This window comes from Amaranthus tricolor, chromosome 15 (assembly GCF_026212465.1).
Source record: "Amaranthus tricolor cultivar Red isolate AtriRed21 chromosome 15, ASM2621246v1, whole genome shotgun sequence".
Taxonomy (NCBI): Eukaryota; Viridiplantae; Streptophyta; class Magnoliopsida; order Caryophyllales; family Amaranthaceae; genus Amaranthus; species Amaranthus tricolor.
In genome coordinates this window covers 23,218,403-23,229,556 of record NC_080061.1, presented here as the reverse complement: position 1 = coordinate 23,229,556, position 11,154 = coordinate 23,218,403, and positions in this window count along the sequence as shown.

The window sequence follows — 11,154 nt, the reverse complement described above, 5'->3', positions numbered from 1 at the left end:
CTGACGTCATCTGGATCATTTACAAAAGCATCCAATTTTTATTGGAGGTTCGCAAGAATTTAGCTCCTCGTAAGCCGCATTAAACTCACAAATAAGAAAATTTTGTTAGTAAATCGGTTATTAAAACAATTAAACAACAATGCCTAACTTGTAAGATAATGAACATCACCTCATGCAGACATGGAAAAGAGCTACGTTCAGCATCTTTCCTCTCAAAAATTGCCCGATGTCACTAGGAGCAATAATTACAAACGGGCTCTCTAAAAAGCAGTATTGCTCCTTCAGCAGGTTCAGAATGAGTGGGTCCTCCTCACTTATGCGAGATGCACAATAATGCCACCATTTGCAATCTTGAGAGAGATCTTTTAGCTCCTCATCAGTCAAAATTGGAGTGCTTGGCATCGACTTTGACCCAATCAACACCTTTGCTGAGGAACCGACCTCTCTCCAAGATCCCTATGGACTCTTTTGCTATTTCAATTTATACAATTAAATTAGTGTGAGCATGCAATTAAAAAAATAAAAAAAAATAAGGTACAAATGATTCTTACCAAGTTAGTGAATCGGACCCAAGCATATGGCCATGTGACAAAACTATCCAGGGCGTCTGATAGTTTCTCAAGGCTCCATGCTGGCATTGGAACCGGGAGTGAGAAATCTTCAAAACCCTTTACAATAGTTTCCACGGCCACACTGATGCGGCCACTTGTAACAGGCATTGAATGCACTGTTTGGCCCTCTTTGGTTGGCTGGGCGACACCATATAAAACCTCAGTTAAGTCGCCATCACTAGCAACACCTAACTGAGGCAGCAAAAGAGAACAAGGAGTCGCCTCCTGAAAATTGTGTCGTTTAGAATAATAAGAATCATAATAAAATATTAAAACGCGTTGCAGTTTAAATTAATAAGTGCTTATATATTCAAAAACTATGTACTTGTAGCACTGGCTCTGGTGTTGGCTCCGGATTTTGAGCAACGGAGTTTATGTTCTCCGGTGTGGGGTTTTCCCCTTCAAAGGTATTAGTAATGAGCTGGGGTGCTACGGGGGTAATGGGCTCGGGTGTTGGCTCGTCCGAAGCGTTAGGATCCCCATGTTGACTTTCCTGATCCTCGACAATCAGGTTTGCCAAGTCAACAATGGGTGCTCCCATCTTCTGCAACACGGCGGCCAGCTTGGCGAGAACGTCCTTCGTAATCTCCGCTCGGAGGGTTGCTACTTCATCCCGCAGCGCCGTTTGGGATTGAGTAGCAACACACTGTTTGCTGAATGCCTTCTGTAACCCCACGCGGACGCCTCCTTTTCCGACTACCCGCCCACTGTGGTCTTTCCCTAAGACCATATGCAATGCGTCAACATTGCCTCTTGGGGTGAACTCCCCCGTAGCTTCTTTTTCCTTCCAGCCCATCTGTTCAAATAAAAAGTGACATATATAGGATTAGTATAAGTACATCAAAGCCAAAGAATACAAAACAAATCAAGAATATACTTAATAATTTCAAAACTCACCACAGCATCAGCAACCTTCTTCATTCCCGGATCACTAATGGTAAATTTACCACTTGCATCTCGGGAATGAAGCCCGCAATACCAATCACGCACCTAATCTCCAGCATGAGTATTCACGGATGCGGAGTTAGTCGTAGATGAGGGCGTGGATGAACTTTGATTGGGGTATAAACCCGCATCCACCCACTCTTTTCGGACCTCATCGTACGTTTTATGGCCCAAGCGATGGTAAAACTTCCTTTTGCTTGCAGAATCAGAAGCTTTACCACGCTTTTCCTAATTAATCAATTGAAATCAAATGTCATGTATTAGTTTAATGACTGAATCAAACGAAGTAAATTGAAATTGGTAAACTATAATAAAATATGAAATACTTACAACTTTTATGGGAGTTGTTCTTTTGGCAACAAAGGCATCCCAATCCCTCTTCGATATGTGACCCCATATTTTGTAGGGTATCTTCGAAGGTGATTGCTCTCCACCTTCGGTTCCCGTTTTGACCTTTTTGGTCGTATGGGCACGCCTCTTCGTAATCCAGCCAGTTACTAGCTTGTATTTGAAATCTCTGAATCTTTCAGCAACAGCTGAAAGAAACACATTCTTCTTGTCCTCATCGCTCTCGATGTGAAAAAGATTCTACAAAAAAAATTTATATTTATTACTGTCAATCAAATTAGTTTTAAAATGAAACTAAATGAGTGAAAATAGTAAAGATGCTTACCACAATATCATTCCATAGAGAGTTCTTTAAACCCTCTGGAACCTCGTTCCATGCGTGCAATATGGAAAGCTTGCGGATACATAGACCCACTTGTTTTCCATATTGCCTACGCCATTTTCCGCAGGGTTGACCCAATGCATTTTATTCCAAATGCATGGGTTCTGTGACTTTGAGGTTTTTCGTAGGACCTCGCCCTTTTCTTTTCTTACTGGTAGTGGGAGCATCCATTGGTGGGGCGTCTTCAGTCTCAAAATCATTGTCAATCGGTGGAGCTTCTTCAGCCATACGCTCGTATCTCACAATTTGGTCCTCTTCGCTGTCATAACTACGATGCTCATTATCCGAGGTCTCAATCTCGGGGACAATTTCGTCTCTGAATAGATCATTGTATATCAGTACCTGAAAGAGTATGAATAGAAATATATTAGAACATAAGCTAAGTAATATTAAGAATATGACTATGATTTACAATTCTAATACGTTCAACACAATAATATATAACAAATAGTGTTATGTGCAAAGTTTCATGCAAAACAAACCAAGTGCCAAAAAAAATTTAAAAAGCTTTAAATTCATACCTTGTGAATCACTTAATTCAAATGTATTCGTTCCGTGTGATCTACACGCATATAACCAACATCTACATCATCTACATCATCTTGATCCACTGATTTTGGATTGATAAAGGGAGGGGAGTCTTCAAAAGCTTCATATTCTTCCTCATCCTCAACATCACCTATACCAAGGATGCTTCTTTTTCTCGGTACAACAATAGACCATTTTTTATCAGACGGGTCTACAATGTAGAATACTTGCTTGGCTTGTGTGGCTAGTATGAATGGCTCCTCACTATCAGGCAAACGAGCTAAGTCTACAAGAGTGAATCCACAAGGATCGTCATTTTTTATGCATCATCGATTATTATCTATCTACTTACATTTGAAAAGACCAATATTGAAAGTATAGTAGTCAAGCTCCCATATTTCATGTACCTGCCCGTATTATACCAATTTAGCATCAACCGGCGCTTGATCCTTCGCAGTTGCGTAAAATGTAGATGACGCCAAAATAGAAACCCCACTATTCTGTAGATACGATGACTTCTTGTCTTGACCCTCAGTCCAAAATGTGAAGCCATTGACATCGTTACCCTCATATTTGTTGACATCATCACGAGGACCAAAAGCTAACCACTTAACAATTTCGGATACACCCTTGAGTTCTTCGCATATCACTCGATTATGAAACCAATTAATAAACGTTTTGTTATGCAACTGCATCAATGCCCTATCCCCTTTAGAAGGATGTTTTGCGCGCAATATATCAAAATGCTCACTCAAAAAAGGATAAACTTCCGGAATATGATGCAACACATACAAGTGTGCTTGAAGAAGGCTTTGTCGAGGAGGTGTGACTGATTTGGAGCCCATTTTTCCTTTTCCCTCAAGCCTTCCTCCATGTCTAGAGGTGGGAAGTCCAATAGGCTTTACCATGGCCAAATACTCGGCTATAAAGTTACTAATCTCATCGCTCACAGTGCCTTGAATCATACTCCCCTCGGGTTGTGCTGGATTCTTCACCTTGTTTTGTAAAACACCCATGTGTCTTTCAAAAGGATAACACCACCTTAAAAAAACTAGACCCAAAAGCTTGATCTCACGAACGAGATGGATAATTAGATGAACCATTATGTCAAAGAAAGAAGGTGGAAAATACATCTCAAACTTGCATAAAGTTACAAGCACGTTGAGTTGAAGTGCATCAAGTTTAAAGGGATCAAGAACTTTACTACAAATTGTGTTGAAGAACGAACATAGCTCGGTAATAGCATATCTCACATGTTTTGGCAGTATTCCACGGATTGCAATTGGTAAGAACACTTGCATCATTACATGGCAATCGTGAGATTTCATGCTTCCCAACTTCAGCTCACCATTTAGGCTCACAAATCTCTTCATGTTGGATGAGTACCCAGACGGAACATTAATGCCATACAAACACTCACAAAATGTCCGCTTCTCTACTTTGGACAATGTGTAGCAAGCTGGAGGCAAATAAACTTTGTCATTACTCATCTTCTTCTTACTACCACCAGCTTCATCAGCTCTATTTCTTTTCTTACTCACCTTAACATGTGCCCACAACTCGGGACGAAGACCCTTACATTCAAACCAATCTCGCACGGCCCTAACATCCTTTGTCTTACCCGGAATGTTCATGAGAGTCCCGAGTATGGCATCGCATACATTTTTCTCTATATGCATAACGTCAAGACAATGCCTAACCTCTAGATCTCTCCAACATGGAAACTTTCAAAAGATTGATTCTTTTTTCCATAATCAGTCTTCATACACAACCAAGGTGGAAAATTATAGATCACTAAAAGTACCGGCCAAGTACTATGTTCAGAACTAAGATTGCCGAATAGGTACATTCCATCCGTATACAGTCCGAGCCTTAAATTACGAAACCTCATCCCCAAAAGTCTTATGCAATCTATCAATACTCTTCCACTCCGGAGAATCAGATGGATGTGTGAGCAAGTGAACTTTCTTCACCCTATCTGCATGCCACCTCAAATTTAACGTATATTTCTTTATAGAAAACAAGCGCTTGAATCTAGGTATTATTGGAAGATACCACAATACCTTAGCCGGGGGCCCTTTAGCATCCCGAGCCCCTTTACGCTTGTAGCGCGATAACACAGACCTAGGACAGTTTTCTAAGTTCTCGTTTTCATTCCGATACAACACACAATCATTCGGACACGCATGAATCTTCTGTTACTCTAAGCCGAAAGGACACATGAGCTTTTTGGCATAATATGTCGACTTTGGAAGTTCATTTCCCTCAGGATGCATCTCACCTAACGCTTCTAATAACATTTTGAAACTAGCGTCACTCCAATTGAACTTTGACTTAATGTTGAAAATTGTCAACACTGCTGTTAGTTTGGTGAACTTTGTACATCCAGGCTACAAAAGCTTTTGAGAAGCCTCTGTCAACGAGTCAAAAACACGAGGACGTTTTCCTAACTCATCCTGGACTCCCTCCATCATCTCATCAACACAATCCACATCCTCATCGACATTCTCTTCATTTGTCTCATACCCATCAACATGATCTACTACATCCTCATTGACATCGGCCACATTATTGACGTCCTCAACAACACTTTTCTCTTTGTAAACTCTCTCCTCACCATGCCAAACCCAAACATGATATTGAGGCCTAAACCCACGTCGAAGTATGTGCTCCCTAAGGAAATCAACACTATCTACCTTTGATACATTGCCACAACTGACACATGGGCAATAAAAACAAACTCCCCCCATCCTAACTTGATGTTCAACCACAATACTACAATATTCTAATACGCCATCAATAAATTCCGACGATTCAATGCTTCCATACATCCAAGAACGATCTTTTGTCATTCTATTTAGTGTGATTAATTGATTCAAAACTAAATTAATACACAACTTTTAAACATATATACTTAACGAACTCTAACTAACCATAAAATTAAGTAATAATCATTCATTTAACACTAATTAACCCAAATAATAACACAATGTTTTTTAAACTGTCCAAATGATGTCTATTGTAGTAACCATAATTAATATTTATATATATTAACAACACATAAAAACAATAAAAATCAAATCACATTCATAAACTTAGACAACTAATTAACATTCATATCAACAACTCAGTCATTTAACCATAAACAACCCTAATCAAACCTAATTTACAAACTAGAAAAAAAATTACGATAAATTTAAAACTTAAAAACCACATACATTCAAAAATAAAATGAAGAAATTACTTAAAAATATAACAAAATATGATATATATGATAAATTTAAAACTTAAAAACAACAACAACATACACATTCATAAAGTATGACAAATTTAAACCTAATTTACAAACCACACACAAACCACATTCACAAATAATTACTAAATATGCAAATAATTAATTAACAAACCACATTTTTAACTAAATTACTAAATTCGTGAGTATTGAAGATGAATTTTTGTCTTTTATTTTTGTGATATTAACTGATTTTTATGGGTTAATGACGGTAAAAAAACTAGAACAAAGAGGTGATTTTTAAGGCACCATGTATGTTATTATTATCATTATGCCCTGTACATCCCATTCACATTAAGTATGATTGAAGAATGATGATGATGATGAACAAGAACACAGTAGAAGAATAGTAGGGGGTTTATGAAAATTCGAAGTTTGATGATGAACAAGAACAACATCAAGGATTTACCTTCAGAAACCGTTTGTGAAGATGAACAGCAACAAGAATGATGAACAGCAGCAAATGACCGTTTGTGAAAATGAAGATGAACACAAGAAACGAACACAAATCTTGATGCTTAATCTTATACGTTTGTGAAGATGAAGAAGAGGAACGAAGCAAATGAAGATGAAGATGAAGCGGTTTTTCAATGAGGAACAAAGCAAAGTACTGTATAATACGTATTTGAGAAGGGATTTGTGAAAAAAGAAACTGGCGGGTTTTTAAGAAAATTTTGTCCAACGGTCATTTGCTGCGGTTCAAGCAAAATCGGAGCAATTAACGTTTTCATGAAGTGTTATTTGCTGCGGTTCAATCAAAACCGGAGCAATTAATATATTTTTTAAGAGTTATTTGCTGCGGTTGAAGAAAAATCGGAGCAATTAATGTAGTGTGAAGGGTTATTTGTTGCGGTCAATTGGAAAACCGCAACAATTAATTTTTTTTTTTCTGATCCATTTTCCTATTTTTTGCTACCAATACACAAAAACCGCAGAAAATCATGAGCAGCAAATACATTTTTTTCCACTAGTGTAACCATGTCAAGACAATAATATAAACTGAATAGTGTTGGGTGCCATGTTTCGTGCAACGCAATGCAAGTTTGAAAAACTTTATGCAAGAAAGTGCTAAAAAAGCTAAAAAAACTTGAATAAAACAACTTAGCACGTAATTTCAATCATATGACTATTGTTTTCGATTCTAACCATTTCAACACAATAATTTATACCAAATAGTGTTGTGCAGTTGGTTTCGTGTAAAACAAAAAAGATTGAACCACTTTATGCGAGAAAGTGCCAAAAAAATATAAAAAACCATTAAAAACGCAACTTAGCACGTAATTTCAAGTACATGACTATTGTTTTCGAGTCAAACCATTTCAACACAATAATATAAACTAAATAGTGTTGGGTGCCATGTTTCGAGCAAAACAAACCAAGTTTGAACAACTTTATGCGAGAAAGTGCTATAAAAGCTAAAAAAAACTTTAAAGAAACAACTAAGCACGTAATATCAAGCATATAACTATTGTTTTCGATTCAAACCATTTCAATACAATAAGTTATACCAAATAGTTTTATGTTTTAGGTTTCGTGCGAAACAAACCAAGTTTGAGCCACTATAAGCGAAAAAGTGCCAAAAAAATATAAAAAACATTAAAAACACAACTTAGCAAGTATTTTCAAGTACATGACTATGGTTTTTGAGTATAACCATGTCAACAAAATAATATAAATGAAATAGTGTTGGGTGCCATGTTTCGTGCAAAACAAAGCAAGTTTTAACAACTTTATGTAAGAAAGTGCTAGAAAAGCTAAAAAAAACTTTAAAAAAGCAACTGAGCACGTAATTTCAGGCATATGACAATAGTTCTCGCGTCGAACCATTTCAACACAATAATTTATACCAAATACTGTTGTGTGCCATGTTTCGTGCGAAACAAACCATGTTTGAACCACTTTATGCGAGAAAGTGCTAAAAAAAATAGAAAAAACATTAAAAACGCAACGTAGCATATTATTTCAAGTACATGACTATTGTTTTCGAGTCTAACCATTTAAACACAATAATATAAACAAAATAGCTTTGGGTGCCATGTTTCGTGCAAAACAAACCAAGTTTGAATAACTTTATGCGAGAAAGTGCTAAAAAAGCTAAAAAAAAAACTATAAAATAGAAACTTCATGTAATTTCAAGCATATGACTATAGTTCTCGATTTGAACCATTTCAATACAATAATTTATACAAAATAGTGTTGTGCGCCATGTTTCGTGCGAAACAAACCAAGTTTGAACCACTTTATGCGAGAAAGTGCCAAAAAAATATTAAATACATTAAAATCACAACTTACACTAGTGGAAAAAAACGTATGTGCTGTTTATCATTTGCTGCGGTTTTTGCATATACGCAGCAAAAAATAGGAAAAAGAACAAGAAAAAAAAAACATTAATTGCTGCGGTTCTATGCCTTGACCGCAGCAAAAATACTCAGTTGAACACTTAAATGCTGCGGTTGGATGTGTGCCCGCATCAAATACTAATCTCCAATGCTTCGGTTTGTGGTGTGTCCGCAGGAAATAGGCCATGAAGTTTATTAACTGTTGCGGTTGTGGTCTTTAACCGGAGCAATTAAGTTTACTAAAATGGCGCCATTTATATTTTAATGTTTATATTTTCTTGAGAAATAACCCTTCGGTTTCCTTATACTGCACGCACAAAACGAACACGCATACAGTTTTCCTTCGTTCTCCTAATAATTCGTTTCATTCCAGACTTCAAACTTCTCTTGTTCATTATCAAACTTCAAACTTCGAATTTTCTTAAACTTCGATACAGTACAGCAGTTTTTTTCTTCTACTGTTCTTGTTCTTCTACTGTTCTTGTTCATCATCATTCTTCAAAATCGTTCTTGTTCATTATCAAATTAAACTTCAAACTTTGAATTTTCATAAACTTCGAACACATATGTTTTAGGGATTTAGTTTTTTTATACTAATTTTTTTTCAGTGTATAGGTTATACACAACCCACCAACCCACGAAATTCAAGGTATCTTTTTCATTTTGATTTCGTAAATTAGGTTTAAATTTGTCACACTTTATGAATGTGTATATTGTTGTTGTTTTTAAGTTTTAAATTTATCATATATATCATGTTTTGTTATATTTTTAATTAATTTCTTCATTTTATTTATTAATGTGTGTGGTTTTTATGTTTTAAATTTATCATAAATTATTTCTAGTTTGTAAATTAGGTTTAATTAGGGTTGTTTATGGTTAAATGAATGAGTTGTTGATATGAATGTTAATTAGTTGTCCAAGTTTAAGAATGTCATTTTATTTTTAATCCTTTTATATGAATATTAATTATGGTTACTACAATAAACATCGTTGGGACAGTTTAAAAATCATTATGTTATTATTTGGGTTAATTAGTGTTAAATGAATGATTATTACTTAATTTTGTGGTTAGTTAGAGTTCGTTAAGTATATATGTTTAATATTGGTGTATTAATTTTGTTTTGAATCAATTAATCACACTAATTAGGATGACAAACGATCGTTCTTGGATGTATGGAAGCATTGGATCGTCGGAATTTATTGATGGCGTATTAGAATTTTGTACTATTGCGGTTGAACATCAAGTTAGGACGGGGGGAGTTGGTTTTTATTGCCCATGTGTCAGTTGTGGTAATGTATCAAAGGTAGATAGTGTTAATATCCTTCGGGAGCACATACTTCTACGTGGGTTTAGGCCTCAATATCATGTTTGGGTTTGGCATGGTGAGGAGGGAGTTTACAAAGAGAAAAGTGTTGTTGAGGACGTCAATAATGTGGCCGATGTCAATGAGGATGTAGTAGATCATGTTGATGGGTATGAGACAAATGAAGAGAATGTCGATGAGGATGTGGATCGTGTTGATGAGATGATGGAGGGAGTCGAGGATGAGTTAGGAAAACGTCCTCGTGTTTTTGACTTGTTGACAGAGGCTTCTCAAAAGCCTTTGTACCCTGGATGTACACAGTTCACCAAACTAACAGCAGTGTTGACAATTTTCAACATTAAGTCAAAGTTCAATTGGAGTGACGCTAGATTCACAATGTTATTAGAAGCGTTAGGTGAGATGCTTCCTGAGGGAAATGAACTTCCAAAGTCGACATATTATGCCAAAAAGCTCATGTTTCCTTTCGGCTTAGAGTACCAGAAGATTCATACGTGTCCGAATGATTGTGTGTTGTATCGGAATGAAAACGAGAACTTAGAAGAGTGTCCTAGGTGTGGGTTATCGCGCTACAAGCGTAAAGGGGCTCAGGATGCTAAAGGGCCCCCGGCTAAGGTATTATGGTATCTTCTAATAATACCTAGATTCAAGCACTTGTTTTCTATAAAGAAAGATGCGTTAAATTTGAGGTGGCATGCAGATAGGGTGAAGAAAGGTCACTTGCTCACACATCCATCTGATTCTCCGGAGTGGAAGAGTATTGATAGGTTGCGTAAGACTTTTGGGGATGAGGTTCGTAATTTAAGGCTCGGACTGTGTACGGATGGAATGAACGCATTCGGCAATCTTAGCTCTCAACATAGTACTTGGCCGGTACTTTTAGTGATCTATAATTTGCCACCTTGGTTGTGTATGAAGCATAAGTACATCATGCTTTCGCATCTTATCTCTGGTCCTAAACAACCTGGCAATGACATAGATGTGTATCTTGCACCTCTCGTTTAGGATTTGAGAAAGATGTGGGATGAAGGCGTTTCAGTGTTTGATGCATATGCTAATGAGGAATTCACCTTGAGTGCAATGCTTTTATGCACCGTTAATGATTTTCCGGCATATGGCAACTTATTGGGGTATAAGAACAAAGGGAAGAAAGCATGCCCAATATGCATCGATGACATGGAATCCACGTGGATTCCTAAGTGCAAACACGTATTCATGCACCATCGAAAGTTCCTCCCACGAGACCATTAATATCGTAAGAAGAAGAAGTTGTTCAACGGGGAGGTTGAGGACCGTGTAGCTCGTCGAACGTTGACCGGTTATGAGGTTTATGAACAGGTTAAGGGAGTTGAGACTGTATTTGGTAAAACGGGGCAAGTGCAAGGGG